This window comes from Furipterus horrens, unplaced genomic scaffold (genome assembly GCF_987537825.1).
Source record: "Furipterus horrens unplaced genomic scaffold, mFurHor1.1.pri manual_scaffold_6, whole genome shotgun sequence".
NCBI lineage: Eukaryota > Metazoa > Chordata > Mammalia > Chiroptera > Furipteridae > Furipterus > Furipterus horrens.
Genome location: NW_028327176.1, coordinates 110591837 through 110613162, shown reverse-complemented (window position 1 = coordinate 110613162; position 21326 = coordinate 110591837). Strand labels below are relative to the sequence as shown.

Genomic DNA, 21326 nt, shown 5'->3' with positions numbered 1-21326 from the left:
GCCCTGACCAGTGTGGCTTAGTTGCTTGGACATCATACCAGAAAGCGAAAGATCGCTGGTTCGATTCCCAAACAGGACACATGCCTAGGTTGTGGGTTCAGTTCTGATATGAGGCAACCAATTGATGTTTCTTTCTCTCTCTCTTTCTCATTCTTTTTCCCTATCTCTAAAAATAAATAAATGAAATATTTAGAAATTGTGTAAAATGTATTGCAATCAATATTTTATTTTTGCCAATTACTTTTCAGCACACATACACACATATATATACGTAATTATATATATATAATTTATTAAACTTGATGTAAAATACCTTTAGTGGTTTTTATTTTCCTTACTGTTGAATATTCATCTTATATTGGGGGAATTTTATATTTGTGTTTACATTTGGCCTATAAGGCATGATTATAAGAGGCATAGATTATTCTATGACCTAGAATAATCATTTGCTTTGAGACAATTCCCAGTCACTTACAGTCATTACACATTTATATGAGCTGTTGATCATATGGTGATTAGAATCCTAGTCTATTCAGAAAAAGCAAAATAATCAAACCAATCAGGCCCTTAATATATGTAGTTAAATTCCTGAAAGCGGCAGTATTGTTTGATTTAGTTTGGTTTTTAATTGACCTATGAATTGTGAATAAGTCTTTTTTCCCCCTTACTTTCAGTTTTGAAAGCTAGTGAATTGGATAAATGTATACTAATATTTAAACATTAATTAAAATATATTAAAATGATTATGAATTTCTGCTAATTGCTAGAGGTATTCAAATCACTTCCCACTTATCAAATAAATCCTCTTTAACTTTCTCTGAAGTGGCAGTGCTAGGATTTGATCACTAATGGTCTGAAATTCAGTGATAATCACCACTATCTTATTTTGCTACAGTTTGTTCAGCAAAATTTTTCATAATGGGAAAAAGAATTGCTGTATTACAAATGGAGAGTCCCAGCTGAATCTTAGAGTTTTAATTTTTAAATAATTTTTTAATATTTTAACTGTCTCTAGACACAGATAAAGGGAATCTCCAGGTTTCATGAAGATCATTATATTTCTAATGCCAGTGTATAAAATATGAAATAATTTAAATATGTAAATCCATATTTAAATAAACATCTCAAATTGATAGAATAATCATACTTCTCAACTTGTCAGATATATGATTAAAAGATTCTTTAATAAAAGTGTGACTAGTTCACCAAAATTATATTGAGGTATATATGATGAGCATAAATATATCTGATTTTTATGCCTTAGAGTTTTGGCTAATTTTAATTCCTTATTCTAAGGATGGTCTTTGTCCAATCTAGAAAACATGAAAGAAATCAACATAAGGTTACTGTCACACAAGATTGGAGGTGTGAGAAAACCATCCTGGATGGATCAGAGTAGACCAGGGTTTCTCAATGAGGCTTTATTGACATTTTGAGCATAATTGTTGTGGGGGGGTCTGCTTTCTGTGTATTGTGGGATGTTTAGTGGCTTCCTGGCTTCTACCTGCTAGATTCTGGTTGTATCTGCCTCAGTTAAAGAGAAAAAAAAAAACCAAAAAAACTCTGGACAGTGCCAAATGTCCCCTGGGAATAAAATCACCCTCAATTGAGAATTACTGGATTAGCCAATTTTAGAAGGACTGTCAAATTTAAGAATTGTCCAATAAGGGGTAATGAGCAAGCCAGGAAAAAGTGTGTGTGTGTGTGTGTGTGTGTGTGTGTATTTTAAATAATGATTGATCAAGATACAGATTTCTTTGAGAACATTCTTTTCTTTCTATTGATATTTGGGTAGTGAGTCATTTCATCATCTCATTCCATGGAAGTGTAATTCAGATAGTCACCAAGTGGCATATAATAGATTTTTGCTTAGCTAATTTTTAGGCAGTAACAGTGGAGCTTGGGCCATTATTTAATTACTTCATATAAAATTTCAGAGATGATTGGCCTGACAACTGTTTAAATATTACAGAAGGATAAATTCTAAAGTCAGCATGTAAGGTGAAAACTGTGTATGTTAAAATAATTATTTAAATCCATAGATGGTGCCAGGTTGGAAAATGATAGTCTCTCAAGTCCTACATAGCTAGTGTTTCTAATAATGTTAGAAAGTTTAACTATTTCTTCATCTGAATACCAGGTGAAAGAGTTATGTTTAGAAGTCATATTCACATACATACCCACAACATTTACACACACACACACACACACACACACACACCCCAAATCCCATGAAGATTTCCAAAATAATTAATGTGATGAGAAGCACATCTAATCTATTTCTACTACCTCTCACACTATTTTACTTTTTTCATTTTTTATTACTCAGTTTAAAACATTTTAAAATTTCCATTGTTACATCCTTGGTCAGTGGTTTATGAAGTACATTTCTTATTTTCAACTATACAAGGATTTCTAGTTATTTTATTTCATCACTTTATTTGTTTCTAACGTAACTGTATTATAGTAATAGACTGAAAACTGTGTATTGTTTGTTAAAATTTGTAATATTTAATAGTCTATAATCTATATATTTAAGTTTCTTATTATTTTGCTCGAAGTTCTGACTCCCTTTCCTTCTGTCAGTTATGGAGAGGATCAAGTTACTGCTAGGGTGGAATTTAATTTTCTCACGTATGTAGCACTATCCACTTTTGCTTCACATATGTTGAAGCCATGCAATTGAATGTTTATTAATTTAGAAGTTTTATATCTTCCTGATAACTCAAATCTTTCATTAGAATGAAGTTGCCATCTCTTTTTTTCTTTGAAATATTTTATTGTTTATGCTATTACAGTTGTCCCTATTTTACCCACTTTGACCTCTCCTCCCTGCCTGCCACTCTATACGCAGTCAGTCCCCACACCACTAAAAGTGATATTATTTTAATATAGTTTTATCGTGTGTGCCTTTTTGATATTAATATGGCCATTTCAGCTTTATTTTTTATGCATAATATATCTCTGTACATCCCTTTATTTTTACCATTCAGTTTTCTTAGTTTATATGTTTTTTTTATGAACAGCAAATAATTGTTGCTTTCTAATACAACAATATTTTCTTTAAATTGGAGATTTAATTCATTTTCATTGAAATTAATCACTAGTATTTTTGCTTTTAAACCTGTTATAGTTCCTTCTCTGTCTGTCTTAGTTGATGTCATTGTGTTTTTGTCCTTGCATTTTTTTTATTGATTATTTTATTATTCAATTTTTGCTGTGTTGTGAAACTATATGTCCCTATACTATTTTTTCATCCATTGCCCTAGAAATTAACAATATATGATTTCTAATACTGGATGATAATAGTCTAATGTTAATTCCTTATTCAAGTTTTTTTCCAGATAAGTGTTAAGTATATTAAAACACTTTAATTTTTTTAACCTCTCTGAGTTTATATGCCACTTCTATTGCATTATTTATTCACATGTGTCTGCACACCTGTGTATGTATAAATTTGTTTATGTATATGTTTGCCTGTATAAGTGTATATATGAGGTCTGTCTGGAAAAAGTCTAGCCATTGTTAATATAATGAAAATTGTTTGCATGACATTGATGTAACCTGGCAGCCAAGGAGAGTGGACTGGAATGTACATGTGTGAACACAGACAACTTTACTGTACTAGTCAGTGGGGGTGGTAGGCACCGTTGAGTGACCATGCATATTGTGTGGCTGACACATTCAGAATGACTGAGCATGTAGAGCAATGAATCTGCATCCAGTTTTGCATTAAGCTTGAACATTCCACATTCCATCACAGAAACTATTCAGATGATTCAGAAGGCTTTCAGGGATGATGCTATGAGTGCAGCACAAATAAAGGTGTGGCACAAAAGCTTCAAAGGTGGTCGGGAATCTGTTCAGAGTGATCCACATTCTGGAAAGCCTGCAACAAGCAGAACACCTGAGAATGTTGAACGTGTTCAAGCTGCAATCAACTGAGATTGGTGACTGACAGTGTAAGAACCAGAAGCCGATCTGGGGATTCCAAAAACTATTATGTCTGAGATTTTGATGCAAGATCTTGGCCTGAAATGTATTGTGGCAAAATTTGTTCTGCAGCTTCTGTTAGCAGAGCAGAAGGAACATCGTGCTGCAGTTGCTAATTACTTGATTCAAACCACTACCAATGAACCAGATTTCCTCGAGGAGGTCAAAACCAGAGATAAATCATGGGTCTCTGGCTATGATCTGGAAACAAAGGCCCAGTTGTCCTACTGGAAGTCGCCTGGTTCTCTATAGCTGGAGAAGGTGTGGCAAAGATGCAGCAAGATCAGGACCATATTAACTATGTTTTTTATTAGGTAGAGTAACAAATCTGCATCAACTTGTGCCTTAAGTTGAATATTCCTCCACAGAAATTATTTGGATGAATCAGAAGGGTACAGCTATGAGCAACTGGTGATTGGCAACTTTATCACAACAATGTATCTGCTCATTCATCAAGTCTCATGCAGTTTTTTGGTAAAATATCAAATCACCCAGGTGACTCAGCCCTATTTAGTGCCCTGTGACTTCTGACTTTTCCCAAAACTAAAATCACCTTTGAAAGGGAAGATATTTCAGATTGTTGATAAGATGCAGGGAAATACGATGGGGAAACTGATGGTGACTGGGAGAACTGTGTGAGCTCCCAAGGTGCCTACTTTGAAGAGGACTGAAGGGTCATTTTCTTATGTACAATATTTCTTGTGTCTTGTATCTTCTTAAATAAATGTTTCTATTTTTCATAGTAAAAATCTGGTTATATGTTATGTTTTATTAAGATGGTAAGTCATTAGATTTCCTCATGTAGCTACTGTTTTTATTGCTCTGCTTTGTCTCTTACATTTGCACTTTCATCTGATATAATTTTTCTTTTGCAGGAGAATGCTCTTTTAATTCTTCATTTGCTGGAGTTTTTTGGTAGCAAATTATCTGTTTAGTTTTGACTGAATTGGTTTTTATTTCACCTTCATTTTTGTAAAATATTTTTACTTGGCATAGAATTCTAGGTTGCTCATTATTTTCTTTCACATGGTTGAAGACATTATTTAACTGTCTTTTGGCTTTCATTCATGTTATTAAGAACTTATCTGTCAGTTGTTCTGATGTTCCCCTCCAGTAAATTTCCTCTTTTCTCTAACTACTTATTATATATTCTCCCTTTAATTTTTGTTATTTCATGCTGACATATTCAGATATGTGAATTTATTTTATTATCTTTCTTGTGATTGATTGGAATATTGAATGTTTAGATTGTGACTCAGCAGTTTTAGGGAACCTCTTAGATATTCTTTTTCCCTTTTTAAAAAAAAATACTCCATTTTCTCTGTTCTCTCCTCATACTTCAGTTAAATTTATATTAGGCCCTTCCCTCTCCTTTCTATGTCTCTTAAACTCTCATATTTTCTTTATTCTTTCTTCTATAAAGTATCCAAGTTCATTAGTTCTTTATTTAGGTATGCTTTAGCTACAATCAATCTATTTCTAAATTATTATTTAATATTTATATGCTGAATATTCTTCTTCAAATTTTTAACTGTTATGAATTCCTATATGAATTTTTTAGTTTCAATTTTTTCTCCATAAATATTGCATGTCAGTCTATTATTGAAAATCTCACTTCTTTGCTTCTTACTTGTCTGTGCCTGTTTTTTGTTGTTTGTGTTCTGTTTGTATCGTGCTATCTTTATCTGTGTACATGATTTTCTTTGTTCCTGGACATTGTTATTAAAAATTATTTGAAGAAATAATTATTTTTCTAGGATGATGATATCTTATTCCAAAGAGGATATTCTTTTGTTCTGTCAGGTTGCCAGGGATCAAAAAATCGCATTAATCATGTTTCAAGGCCTGAGAGATTTCTGGATTTTCAGACAACTAGCAGCCCAGCTGTGTGCATTGAGGGCTTTTGTATACCTTTATTCCATTTGCACTTACCCACCCTGGACTCCACACTTTTGTTGTTGTTGTTGTTGGACAGGCAGCAACATGATACAAGTTCCCTTTTCTGTCTCTTTTGTATCTGTTGATGTCCTAAAACCAAGAGCAAACCCAGATGTTAGACTTCTCTTCCAGATTTCACTCTTCTCTTGGATGTTGGCCCAGTACTTACTTTTTTCTTGTTTGTTCTTTATTGCTTTTAATATATTATAGGTATTAAATCAAATAGAAGGGTTGGTTCTAATTATCCAGTCTGCCATTTGTGAAAGCAGAAACCTTCTCCTAATTCCAATGAGTAATTAATTTTAGAACTTCATTTACTGACTTCTGGCCAAGATGGAGGTGTTGACAAACACGCTGCATCTCCCTCCACAACTAAGAAGGAGTACAACTACATCAAAACAAGAAACAACCAGAAGTTCCAGAAAATCAAACTGCATGGAAGTCCAACAAAGATATAAGGAAGAAATACTCACCCAGATAGGGGAGGGGTGGAGCTGGGGCGGAGAGGACTCGGTGTGGTGGTGGCAGCAGCGGTGGCAGCAGTGGTGGCAGCAGCAGGCCAGCAGAAAGTACAGTCACACATTTTAAAAAGTCAGGAGGGACACCTGGGGAGTGTTCCCAGCTCCTCACTGGACCTCACAGCAAGAGAAAAGAAGAGAGTTATCTACAAAGGGGTGCCTATAAGACTATGAACTGATTTCTCAAGAGAAACTTTGCAGGCAAGAAGGGACTGGCAAGAAGTATTCAAGGTGATGAAAAGCAAGGACCTACAACCAAGATTACTCTATCCAGCAAAGCTATCATTTAGAATGGGAGGGCAGATAAAGTGCTTCCCAGACAAGATGAAGCTAAAGGAGTTCATCATCACCAAGCCATTATTATATGAAATGTCAAAGGGACTTAAGAAAAAGAAGATCAAAACTATGAATACTAAAATGATAACAAACTCACAACTATCAACAACTCAATCTAAAAAAACAAAAACAAAATCCAACTAAGCAAACAACAATAGAAACAGAATCATAGGTATGGGGATCATTTGGAGGGTTATCAGCTGTGAGGGGGAGGGGAGAAATGCGGAAATGGTACAGGGACTAAGAAGCATAATCGGTTGTTACAAAAGACAGGGGGAAGTTAAGAATAATATAAGAAAGGGTGAAGCCTAAGAACTTATATGCACGACCCATGGACATGAACTGAGGAGGGTGGGATTGCTGGAGGGAAGGGTGATACTGTGCAGAGGGGACCAAAGGGGAAAAAAGTGGAACTACTGTAACAACATAATCAATAAAATATACTAAAAAAAAAAAAACCCTTCATTTACTTAAACATCTAGGATTCCACATTTTGATGCTTCTATGGTTCTGTGTACTCTATTTTTTTTCTTTAGCTTAAAAATGTAAGTTCTAATGGTTATGATAAGCAAATTATGTTTCTGTGTTAAAGATAATATGACACATTCTTTTAGAATCAAACTCTTCTATTCAAGACATCAGTTGGTCACTCTTCTAAAAACTGTAGCCTAAATAGCATTTTACTTATGAGCCTGTTTCCAAATAGTGTAGCTAGTATTTCATTCTCTGATCCCTTTGTATTTTGTTAATTCTTCTTATCATATTTACCACATTGTATTGCCCATTATATGTTTGGAAAAAGCTCTTCAGTTATAAAGACTGAATATCATTAATATGTGTATCCACAGAACCTACCAAAGCATCTAGAATTTAAAGTCTACAATAAGTGTTTAAATAAATTAAAATATAAAACTTGTACTTCTATGTCAGAAATGTTAATTGAAAATAAAGAATAACATGTCATTGAATATAGACCCCTGAATACCAAACAAAAAAACTAAAAAAAAAAAAAAAAGAAAAAAAAACAGACAAATGTGTTTTTAAATGATTCTTTTTTTATAAGATTTATTTATTTATTTTTGCTCCTTTGAATATAGTGTTGTTTGATTAGAAAGGATCTTGTTATGACTTTAGCGTGTGATGTTAGGTTTGTGAGAGAGACTCAGCTTCCTTTTGAAAACAGCATGGAGACATTTTTTCTGCATCATTTAAGTACGTGTATTATTCTTTTTAGATTGATTCCATGTTCACGGTAAATAATAATGTGGTAAAGATGTTGAAGACAACAAGAACATAGTCCCAAATTTGGTTCTTTGACACTTTATTTTTAGTCAGATCATCTCTTTTTGAAAAGATATAAAGAGTTCAGGCCATATAATTCCTATAGTTCACTTACTCTTCATTTCAGCTCCTATTAACCGCTGAGACTAGTTTTGGGCCTCTGGTTTCAATAATAGTACTTGGTTTTCCAGAGATTGAAAATTAAAGCTGTCTGGAAAACATATCCAGGTACATACTTCAGGCTTCTTCTATCCAACCAAGGTTGAGGGATCCAAGCTCTAAAACTAATCAAGTCTGTTTTGTTTGAAACCTCCTCTTCTTCCACTGGGAGAAATTCTCTCTCTGAATAATTTCAAAAAAGAAAGAAGGAAAGAAAAGAAATATATTCAAACATTTTAAGGAAAGGGCATCAAATCTTTGTTATATGACCTTTTTGCTTTGCTTCTGAAGACTACCAGCATTGCAATGCATCATTATAATGAATCCTATGGAATTTCAGCCCCCAGAGACCTTTAGAATAAATATATCTTAAATGCTGAGGACATCTTATTTAGCCTTTTTAGACCCCTGACCTTTAAATGGTCTATTGCTTTTATGGCATATAAACATTTCTCTGTATTTCATAAGAATTTTTAGATCTCATGTTAAAAGAAACATATTAAATAATGCTTTGCTGAGAGATTTTAAAGGTCTACAGAATAAATCATTTTATCACTAGTTTTAGTTAGAAGTAGCACTCGACCTTATTCTAGATCATATTATTCAAACTTTTGTTGAATAATTTCAAATTGTTTCTGAATATTTTATGTAACAGTGTAAGTGTTTTTATGTATAGTGATTCTAGTACTTGAAAATCAGCTTTATTATTTTGGAATTTAAATGTAAAAGCCAAAAGGTGTTTCAAGTCAAAATTTTTATAACTCACATACAACTCATATAGCTTATGTCTAAACCAAAATTAAAATTTTGAGTCCAGCCTGATCTACTCAACATGTATGAAAATGCTTACTATGTTTAAATATTTTTTAAAAATTTTATTATACAATTTGAAATTTTTCTTTTTAAATATTATTTCTAATTATTGACTAAGATACAGATTTCATTGAGAGATAGTTTGTGTCATATAAATGATCACAGAATCTTAAATTTATCTTCAAGTGTTTTATATGAACAAGGTTAATTTTGAGTGATTTACATTTATTGAGATATTATCTGTGTTTTAAAGAAAATCCCAATTTAGTAAAGATGAAACCAAAACTTTAAGAACATTTAATGTTTATTCTAGTGGGTTGAAAAGATCATGCTGAAATCTGTAAACTCAGAATGATTTAGAAAACCTAAGAAAACATTATTTTCTAATTTAAATATTATATGTCTTATTTTTTAATGGAATTTCCTTTTTACTCTGGGAATGGCTTCTTTGCAGTACCTACTCTGTCTTTTCATGTGGAAGACTCTTCCATGACTTTACACTCAAGACTGCTCTCAAATTCCTCAGTCACTTCTTTCTGGGAAGAGGTGTGACTTACATTGTTGGGGAAGGACCTGAGAAATCACAACTCAGCCCCTGTCTCCTCCTCCCACAGATAGTTCCTCTCCCATAGGAAATGTGTGTTCATTTAATGGACAACACCCCTCTTACCCAAGCGAAGAGATGAGGAAACACAGCATGTGAATTGGTAAGGGTTCAGAATTGGAAACCTCACTTGCTTGTATGAATGTTATATTTTTGAATATCTACTTTTCAGTAGTAATAATATTTTGGCCTTTCTACTGCCTCACTTCTGTTTCTGAACTTGAATTTTCATAGGGAAAAAGAATGCTTTCTATTGGAATCCTCTTAGCTTTCTAAGAGAACAGTGGCAAATTGTTGTGATATTTATATCTCAAACATTTTCTTTCACTTATGTCTTGATTTGTATGTATAACACTGCCTTAATTTAAGTGAATGAGTAAAAATTGTCAGTAACATATGAAGAATAAAGTATTTGGGGGTTGTTGATGAAAGTAATGAAAACTTTCAGCCTTTCAAGTTTGGAAGAAATGGAACTGAGTAGAAATAAGAGGAAATTGATTATTGTGATCTGTTAGGGTAGGGAGGGAAGTATAGGAGAGAAGTACATGTTGTCTAGTGGAATTTTGCTCCTGTGGGTCAAATGTGTATGAAATAGAGAAGTGCTAGAGGTTACTCAGCCAATTTCCTCTTTATGGGCAATCAGAAAAAAGAAAAGCAACTGCCTTTCTAAGTCTTCCTTTCATATAAGCTGCAGCTGTGTGAACGAGTTCTGGTCAAAGGGATGTGAGTGAAAATTACGTCAACCATTTACCAGGCACGATTCCGGTTTTTTTTCCCAATGTTTTCAATTAGCTGCTATTTTTTATTATGCCCAGGGTTTATTTTTTATTGTCTGTGGAAGGATTCATCTGGTAAGATCTTAGTCATTACTACCAGTCAACTATTAAATAGGTTTATATTTCACGTACATATCTAGACAGTTTTATTCTCTGAAATTTCATATCATTACAGCTTTCTAAGCTTACACTTCTATTTAGTATTAAAGGAGTCTTAATATATTAAAATTTCATACCTATGTTTAAATAATTATGAACAGCTGTTCTAATATGATATATAATCTCTGCATTGGTGGAATGGTATAAAATGTGTATAGTGGAGTTCAAAACATAAAGCGTATCAACACTCACAATAATAATATATTTGCACAAGGAAATTTTGCCATGGATGCATCCTCTGCATTATAAATCAAAATTCAAAATTAAGCAAGTGAAACATCAAAAGACATAAGACAGGATTTGAACATATAGAGAGAAATATCTGCAAAGGATAAAAGATACAGCTGTCCAATTCACCATGAACAAAACCTCACAGTTTGAAAGTTACTTTATAATATATTTTATACTTAAACTAAATGCCAAAGTTTTTTATCATAGTGTATATGTCTTGGCATAAAACCTGCTTGAGAAAACAAATACACATATATTAGAATAAGACATTTAAGTTATTGATTTTATATTACAATAAACATATATGTCCAGATTGGTTTCACCTCTGAAATTTTATGACTACAATCTGGCTTTTCTTCCCCTCTATGATTCTACTAAATTTGTTCTTTCAAGGGTCAATTCTTTCCTTTATAATTTTATTTGTATTGTATTTTGCTTTTAAAAAAAAATTAAATGTTCCAGGATGATGTTATTTGATAAGGAGTACACTTTGGTGTTTTGTAAACACTGATTGATGTTTACATGAATTCATGCTTAATTTATAATGTAAGTTTACTTTTTGGAGATATCTCAATATGAGAGATTAAACTGAAGGATATTTTTTAGAGCTCTGTGTGACTGATTGTACATATGTAAATTTAGAGTAAGAAAAAAAGAAAAAGAATTTAGATTGAGTTTGAAATTTGCATAGCTTTGCTTTTTTTTTCTGAGTGTGAATTATAAATTCAACTTTGTAGGATTTTAAGAAAAATTAATTGACTTAGTTATTTGTACCTGGGCCTGACTTTCTACTTTATCTTTCTTTTAGAGAATAATATTGAGAGAGTTTCTTAACCTCATGATTAAAATTATTTAAATAAAATCAGTGACTATATTATTATTTTTTATTGACTCAGAGTGTTAATTTAACTATTTATGTTCAGGTTTCTCTGATAAAATTATTTGTCCTATGAATCATCTTATTGGAAGTATATAAATATGGCATTTCTAGAAATATAATTGGCTGAGGATTTTAAGAATACTAAAATAATATGCTTCCTATTTTTCTGTAGTGGTTTGCACATGTTCTCTGTTTATCAGGAATTTATAATTCAACCAGAGAATTCTTAGGAACATCATCTTTATTTTCTATTATTCTACCCAATAAAATAGGTGGTCTGAGATTCTTTGATAATAATTTTTCTTACCAAATAAATAAAAAACAGACTATTTTTTAATATTTAGACATTAATTTTATATGGTAGTTTGTATAGGATTCTCAGTAGCTAGTGGTAGTGTGTTAGGGAATGTGTGAGTGCATGCATGTGTCAAAAGCTTCTGTATACATATGAGGTGTATTTGGCCTCGTGCGGTTCTTTAAGGAATGGTCTGTAAATCACCAGAAGTGAAGTTGATCCACTTCCACAAAATAATATGATCTGCCTTCATAGTACTCTGTCTTTGATTCTTCTCTTTAACACTTCTTTCCTTTTGTGTGGTGTTTCCAACGGACCAGAAAGGAGAGTGAGTGGTAGGGGCTAGAGATGGTTAAAAGCACATTTTGCTCTTTCTATCATCCCTGCCTTTTTTTCCCTAAGAATTCATTTACTACTACTTCTTGTCAAAAACTCAGTATCTTTTATTTATTTATTTTTAATTCTTAATTTTCAATTACAGTTTACTTTCAATATTATTTTGTATTGGTTTCAGGTATCTTTTAAAGTAATCATTGAATGGAATTTTCCTCAAAATATAGAGATAACATTATGTTTAGTAATATGAAAATCAAGGGGGGGTTACATGTTTCAAAGACAGCTTGCCTTCATATAATATTTAGATAACAGCAAGAGTTTTGTGGATTAAAAAAATTCTTTGGGTTTTTATTGTGTACAGTTTTTATTTGTTGCAAAGCTTTGTTTGAATTTAAAATCCACTTTCACATGGATTTTCACTTTGGCTTCAGGCAGTTTTTGATATAAATTGGCGGGGTTTTCATCCATTCATTACTAGGGCTTAATATTTGCCAAAAAGTTTGTTTGTTTTTTTCATATGATGGCACTAGTAGCACTTAGTTGTCCTTAACATCATTCAGAACAATTTTGTTAGATTGTATTGTGACAGCTGTCACATCAGCATGCATTTAAAAATATTATCAAAATTGGTGAATTTTTGTGCAGCAATTTTAATATTGAAGATAGAAGAAAATACACAACATTTTTGGCATATTATGCTTTATTATTTCAAGAAATATAAAAACACAAATGAAAGGCAGAAAAAGATTTGTGCAGTGTATGGAGAATGTGCTGTGACTGACTAAACATGTTGAAAGTGGTTTGCAAAGTTTCTTGGTACTATTGACATTTTGGTCAAATAATTCTTTGCTGTGGGCTGTCTTACACATTGGAAGGTGTTGAACAGCACCCCTGGCCTCTACCCACTAGAAGCCAATAGGGGGAAATAGCCAACATACTCAAAATATCCAAATCAATAAAGTTATTGGTAAAAATGACAAATGTGTCATTTATTTTACATAAAAAATGAAATGGACATTTTGGCCAACCAAGTAGACTCAGGTTTTGTAACAAGGATACTGGCTCCCGCTTCTTTCACAGTTTCTGAGTCTTGCTAATCATATAAACCAAATTGTCCTTTGAGTTTTTGGATGAAATTGACATTTACAACATATATTGAAGCACATCTTTGTATAGCAAGTTATACCATTTAAATAATTAATTTTGATGTTACTAATGTGTGTTTATGTATGTACAAGAGCTATGTGATACTCTAATTTATACAAGTTTTACAGTAACAACTGTGGGATTATTTAACCTTTTTCTGTTCTGTCTGTAGCCTACATGTATGTTATTTTTTTCTGCCAATAACATCTTTATTACTTCTATAATATAAATAGTTTATGTGTGTGTGAGTGAAACATAAATAAATATGCTTAGGTGAATGTTTTTAGACTTGATTTGTTATACAGTGTGTACTGCCTCTGCCCTGCCTTAGGAGGATACATGGAGAAGTTACACCAATAGCAGTGTGTGTACATATGAAGTTAGACAGCCATACTCAGCAAATCAGTTGGGGAAAAAAAGTCACATCCATTCATCAATTCACCCATCCATTAATCCATCCTGTCTGTGTATCTATTTGTCTATATATGTATATATCAATCATCTATCTACTTATAAGTATCTACATATGTATTACATAGCATAAATATTACTTCATACTTGAATATGGGTTTATCATGTGAGTATGCATGTATGTCCATATTTCTATTCTGAAAATATTGTAAATGACACTGAGAAGATTGAGCAATATCTTAGATATATAATGGTAAAGAGATAAATGAGATCAGGGTGTTACCTTGTTTCTATTTTGGGGGACCAAAAGATTATGAAATTGAATTGGAAAGTCATTTATTACTCAGTGTTGGTGTAGGGGTCTGAAGAACACAGTTACTAAAAAAGTAACAGCCAAATTCCTATTCACTGATTATAAAATTTTGGAAGTGATGTAACTATTGTAAAATACTATTTCTACATAATAGAATGGGTGTACTAATTTGAAAGGTATAATCAGAATAAATACAAGCCCTATATTTAGTGCTGATTTTTAAAAATAAGGTTATTTTCACGTATTGCTAGGATACTACATCTTAAAAAACAAATATTTATTGCATGTACACCTAAGTAACTATATAGAGTTTTTGACCCTATGGGTTATATAAAGATGGCTTTTGGGATATGCATAAGAAAAATGTTTCTGAAATCAAGGAGACTAATTATACATCCCCAAAACATTCATGTCATTAATTTTATGAAAGTGCATAACTTTGAAATGTCTAAACACTGACATGACTGAACATTAACAATCTTTTATAAAAATAGTCTCCTCCCCTACTAGCTTAAGGTATTATGCACAGATGCCTTCATTGTAGTGATGAATATTTCAAGGTCATGGGGCAGAATATTTTATTCTTCTAGTTCTTTTATCCAAAGCAAAAGTGAAAGTTTGATTCTCAAATTAATACACTTTGTTAGAAGCATGTATTTCTCCTGTGTAAGCTCATTATCTTTTGTTTACTAGCTAGATGTCATTTATATGATGCCTTAAAATATCTTGGACATTTTAATATGAACTGCATACAATTATTTGAAGCAGCTTTAAAAATTCACTACCCATTCTTACAACTTTAAAAATGTCTTTCAAATCTCTGCCACATCTAACACATTTTAATTATACCTTTTCTGTTCTATTTTTACATAAGCTTCTTTCATCTGTTTATATAAGATTAGAATTTTTATCCCTACACTAATATCTGCATTTATAAATTCATGGACTTTGTCTCTACTAGACACACTAGAGGGCTTTCATGTTTATTAGTCTGAAAGACCAAGCTAAAGGAAGCTCATTTTTAATGCTTAGTGTGATAAATACTTGAAGTGGCAAATATGTGTCTTACTGGAAGAGTAAATTCCTTCAGGACCCATTATTCTTGAAGCAGTGTTCTTAATAGTAATCTTAAAGAACACTTTCTATAAATGATTGATGATATGTGGTATATGTACCAGTTAGAATTCATGCTGATTTGATTGTGCCACTATTTTTCCTCAGTAAAATACAGGTTTTCAGAAATACAGTTTGATCTATGTTTGCAATTGAGTTTGCAAATTTTAACTTGATATTATGGTACATGTCTTTATCACATTTGCCTCAGGATGTGATTAAATTTTAGGAAAAAACATACGACTGTTAAATTTGCTTATATATCCAAGAGACCTTGAAATTATTTGTATATGACAAATTCATTTATTTTAATCTAATACCCCTTTTTTGAGGGAAATTTTCATGTTCTGAAATCCTTGTTCTGATTTTCCCTATAAGACTAAAGCTTAAGTAGTTGCCTTAATTATTATACACATTCTTTTGTTATTGTGATTTTTATCATGCATGATGAAATCCATGAGGTCTAGTATATTATAGATTCACCACCCTGTTGTCATCCTTATTAGACCTGGGCCATTGGGGTCCCTTCTCTGAGCTTTATATTTAATAAAGCCCCTGATGGTTTTATCTAGTTGTACCTTTCCCATGGGACGAGGAGTCTCAGAAGACCAAGTTTTTATTTTTATTTTTGAACAGTACTTTCTTTATTTACAAGTTAGAATCAACAGACAATCCAGGGGACCAAATGGGGAGATGACAGAAACCCCCAGGGGCCCCAATTTGAGAAAAAGGGAAAACAGAGTAGAAAAAATGTCAACGTAAAAAATGAGCTCCCCATTCTTCCCTCCCCATGGAGGCTGAGGGTGACCATATCCCCTCAACCCTCAGCTTTAAGGACCAAGTTGTTTTGACCATATAAAGTCTGTATTTCCACCCCCATTCTCTAGAACATTCTCTGAATCCCTCAAATCCCTAATCATTTGGCCACAAGCCCACTTCTAGGGCCTTTTAAAAGTTGTTCCTTGAGTCTGTCTTTCTGAGAGCAGACAGCACTGTTACTGGATGAACATTTGGCCTGAAGGATTCCAAGGCATGGCTTTGTGCCAGGGCTGTATGACTGAAGCTTGGCAGTATGGCCAGGTGTTCATTTTCCCATGGGCAGATAACACCACAGATGCGCATAACCCAGAGCTAAAAATGTCAAGACATGGATCTCTGCAAGGATGAAGTCTAGTGATGTGGAATGGATGTCCACAAAAAGGTAGACATGGCCTTTAGCCATACTACACAGAGCTGAGAGTGAGTCTGGCTCTTCCCAGATCATTCTGTTCTGACACACAACTTGGAGCAGTACTAGACGACTAAATTCTGTCAGGCCATTTACCTAGTTGACATATACGGATTCAGAAGTAATGAATACCAATATAAATATTGAGTAAAAAAGTATTTGTCATGGTAGAAGAATAGGATTTATGTAACAGTTTGTTAACTTGGTTTATAACTTCTAAATATTTAGACTTACAGTGTAGGGGCCTCTATTTGCACTACTACCTCAGGCTCTGCAAATGGTAGGAGTTTGCCTGGACAGGGTTTCCCAATTCAATTTTCTAAAAGCAATATTCACTTTTATTAGAGACTTGAGTTCTTTTTATTTATAGAATTTTAGGTCCTACAGAGAACTCTTAGATCACCTCGTTCACTCCAAAGTGAATTAAAAAAAAAACACTTTGTAGAATCCATGATAGATGCTCATTCCAACCCTATTTTAATGTTTTTAGACATAGGCAGCTTAACAACTTACAAAGCAGTACTTCTAATTATTTCATTAATTTAAATAGTTTCTAATATTTAATAATGTTTTTCTTCATTTGTTCATATGAAATAGGGTTCAGTACCCATACTATCCAGCCTAAGCCAAGAATCAGTACTGAGCTTATCTTGTCTGCACTGAAACTTTCCATTGGGGATGAGAATGCACTGATTTTTCTCTGTTGGACTGTGCACACTTTATGTGTTTTTATACACCCCATTCATTTTCACATTTATTCAGTGAAGATTTATTCAGTGTCTAATGCCCAAGGGCTTTTTTACATTTCTTAGTTCAGAAAATATTCCTAGAGAGCTGTCATTATTTCACAGCATTAATTTTAATTTTATTAAATAAAAAATTAACCTATGATTTATAAGAAATGTGTGTTGTTTCCTAGAGAAATTTTGTTTGATAACTGAAATTTCTCATTCAGGCATTGCTTCTTCCTTAAATTTATTTTATTAAAACTTTGCTGATGGGGAAGAAAAATATAATGATGCTCCCTTTTCCAAAGAATCTGTCATGGGATAGCTAGATGGATGGTTAAGAAAATGTCAATGTTAAGTGTAACCAATCAATATGGAAAATTCTTAAAGAAGTTATCCAAAAATATTAAAACTAATTAAAAATTATGGCAAAGTTCCAGAATGCAATATCATGCAAGTATACATTATATTTTTATATTAGCAATGAAGGACCCAAAGATGAAATAAGAAAATAATTTCATTTATAATAGCATCAGAAAGGATAAAATGCTTAGGAATGACTTTTTTAAAAAAGAAGTGCAAACTTGTATGCTGAAAACTTGTCAAAGACATCAAAGAAGACCTAAATAAATGGAAATCCATGGTTTGAAAGGCTAAATATTGTTAACATGACAACATTCCTATATTTATGTACAAATTCAATGTAACCCATGTCAAAATTCAAGCTGCTCTCTTGCATAAACTGACAAACTAAACTGAAAATTCATATTGGAATCCAGAGACCCATCACTAAAACAGTAATGAAAAAAATGAACACATTTTGAAAACTCACACTTTATGATCTCAAAACTTAATACAAAGCAACATAAATGTTAATGGCATTAACATTATGACAGAGAGATCAATGGAATCATTTTCAAAATGTAGAAATATACCTTCATGTTATGGTCAATTGATTTTTGATGTGTGCCAAAAATATTCGGTGTGAAACAACTAGTTTTTCAACAAATGGTGGTGATAAAATTGGATTCCACATTCAACAGAATAATGTTGGATCCCTACCTCACACCATATACAAAAATTAATCCAACATGAATCAAATACCTAAATGTGAGAGCTGAATTTTAAAAAATTTTATGAGAGTAAATCTTTGTGGCCATGAGTTGTCAGTGGTTTTTAAGATATGACACAGGCATTATGTGACAAAAATAAATAAATAAATTACATCATATTAGACCCTTCACAGTGCAAATGATACTATCAAGGAAGTGAAAAGAAAATAGACAAAATCAGAATAGCAAGGAGAAAAAATAATTTAAAAAAATGAGGATAGGCTAAGAGCCTCTGTGACATCTTCAAACATACCAGCATCCAAATCATAGGGGTGCCAGAAGGAGAAGTAGCAGAGCAAGAAATTGAAAACTTATTTGAAAAAAATAACGAAATAAGACTTCCCTAATTTGGTGAAGGAAATAGATATGCAAGTCCAGTAAGCACAGAGAGTTTCAAACAAGAGGGACCCAAAGAGGATTACACCAAGACACATCATAAGTAAAATGCCAAAGATTAAAGATAAAGGGAGACTCTTAAAAGCAGCAAGAGAAAAGCAGAGAGTTACCTACAAAGGAGTTTCCATAAAACTGTGAACTGATTTCTGAAAAGAAAATTTGCAGGCTAGAAGGGATTGGCAAGAAGTATTCAGAGAGATGAAAAGGACCTACAGTCTAGATTACTCTATCCAGTAAAGGCATCATTTACAATGGAAGGGCAGATAAAGTGCTTTCCAGATAAGGTAAAGTTAAAGGAGTTCATCATCTCCAAGCCATTATTACATGAAACAAAGGGAATTATATGAGGAAAAGAATATCAAAACTGTGAACATTAAAATGGCAATAAAGTCACAACTATCAACAATTGAATCTAAAAAATAAACTAAGCAAACAAGCAGAACAGAAACAGAATCAAAGTGGTGGAGATCATTTGGAGGGTTATTAGTTGGGAAGAGGAAGACGGGACTGAGAGAAAAGCTGCAGGGATTAAGAAATACAAATTGGTAGGTAACAAAATAGATAGGGGGAAGTTAATAGTATAGGGAATGGAGTAGCCAAAGAAATTATATGCAGGACCCATGGACATGAAGTAAAGGGGGGATTTCTGGAGGGAATGGGGGTACCAGGTGGAGTGGGCACAGGGGGGAAATTGGGACAACTATTATAGCATAATCAAGTATATTTTTAAAAAATTAAAAAGAAAGACTAGGAAAACTATTTGCAAATTACTTGTCTGATAAGGGACTTGTATGTAAGAATGTAAAAAACTTACAACTCAGTAATAAAAAGATAATCCATTTAAAAATGGGCAACAGATTTGAGAATTCATTTCTCCACAGACTATATGCAGATTACCAATAAACACATTAAAATATATTCAGCATTATAAGTTATTAAAAATGAAAATCAAATCAATAATTAGATGTAACTTTACATATTGAGGATGGCTAAAATAAGGATCGACAATAATAAGTGGTAGCGAAGATGTGGATATATTGGAACCCTGATACATTGGTGATGGGATACACAGTAACTTTGATAAGCAATGTGGTGGTTCCTCAAAATGTTAAGCATCTAGCTACTCTGACTGAATAATTACACTTCTAGGATTTTATCCGAGAGAACTGGAAACATATTTACACAGAAACTTATACAACAAATGCTTAAAACAGCCTTATCTATTTTATCAGAAAAAAGTAGAAACAACCCAAATACCCATCAAGTAATGAATGGATAAACAAGATGAGATATATCCATACAATGGAATGTTATTTGGCTATAAAACAGAATTAAGTACTGATACATACTGCAACACAAATAAACCTTAAACATTATGCTAAGTGAAAGAATCCAGGCACAAGAGACTAGATAATGCATAATTCCACTTATATGCAAGTTCAGAATAGGCAAGTCTGGAGATATAAAAAGCAGATTAGTGATTTTCATGGCCTGCCTTGAGGGAAGTTAATATTTTTGGTAAAGAGAATGTTCTATAATTAGATAGTGGTGATGGTTGCAAAGCTCTGTCAATTTGTTTAAAAAAAAAAAACACTGAATTGTAACTTTAAAAGGGCTAATTTTGTGCTGTTTTAATTATATCTCAATGAAACTGTTATTTTAAAAATAAACGCATAAATAAAGCTCCTCAAAAATTCAATTCAAGGAATCCTGTCTAACTCACCTATCTTGTCACAGAAATACAAAATAACTTCTTTTTTTTTTTTTTGTAATAGATTGTTTTGATTCCGGAATATCTCATATTTTACTACAGCTCAGATTCAGTATAAAAATAAAAAGTTTTGACTATTTAAACTGTTCCATTAAATCTGTGACCAACTAACAAATAAATGCTATGGAAGATTGAGTACCTAAGGTTGTCTTTCATCTTGTTGACTCAACTATAGTTGTGATAAGCCTCATGTTTAGGACTATGTTATAAGATGGGTGTTTTCTCCTATAGACAGATTCATGTACTAGAAGAATAATATTAACAGCAACAATAGTGTATCAAGTAGTGTTCTACTCAATTTAGTTATTACCATTAACCCCCAAGACAAACGTATAAAGTAGATAATATTACCTCCACTTGATTGATGAGGATATAGGGCAGAGAGTAGTTAATTAAATCCTCTTATGAGTTAAGAGGCCATACTCTTAGTGATTATAGTATAGAATCCAAGCGATAGGAAATGGAAATTAAAACTGGAAAAGAGATAAAGTCACAAAAAGAGAAAACTCAAAGCAAGTTAATGTCAAATATACTGTATAGGCATAAACTGTATTGAACCTGTCTACCCTTGTAGACATCATATTCTATTTTTGCATTATAGGCTTAGACTTAACTCGTACTGGTATTGGAAGAGCTTTTCAAATTCACTAAGGAAAAAATGATCTCTTACAGATAATGAAACTTAAAAGTATAAGTGCATATAGGACTTGCACAGATCAAGTAATAAGGTAGGGTACATTGTATAATTCCTAGTTTATGATTGTGTATATTTGATAATATTAGTATATT

The 21326-nt window shown here is 32.5% G+C and overlaps 1 protein-coding gene across 1 annotated transcript in view; it reads left to right on the top strand.

Moving 5' to 3' along the window:
* Nucleotides 1-21326, top strand: part of KHDRBS2 (KH RNA binding domain containing, signal transduction associated 2) — a 571359-nt gene that overhangs the window by 66538 nt on the left and 483495 nt on the right. The window lies entirely within an intron of this gene.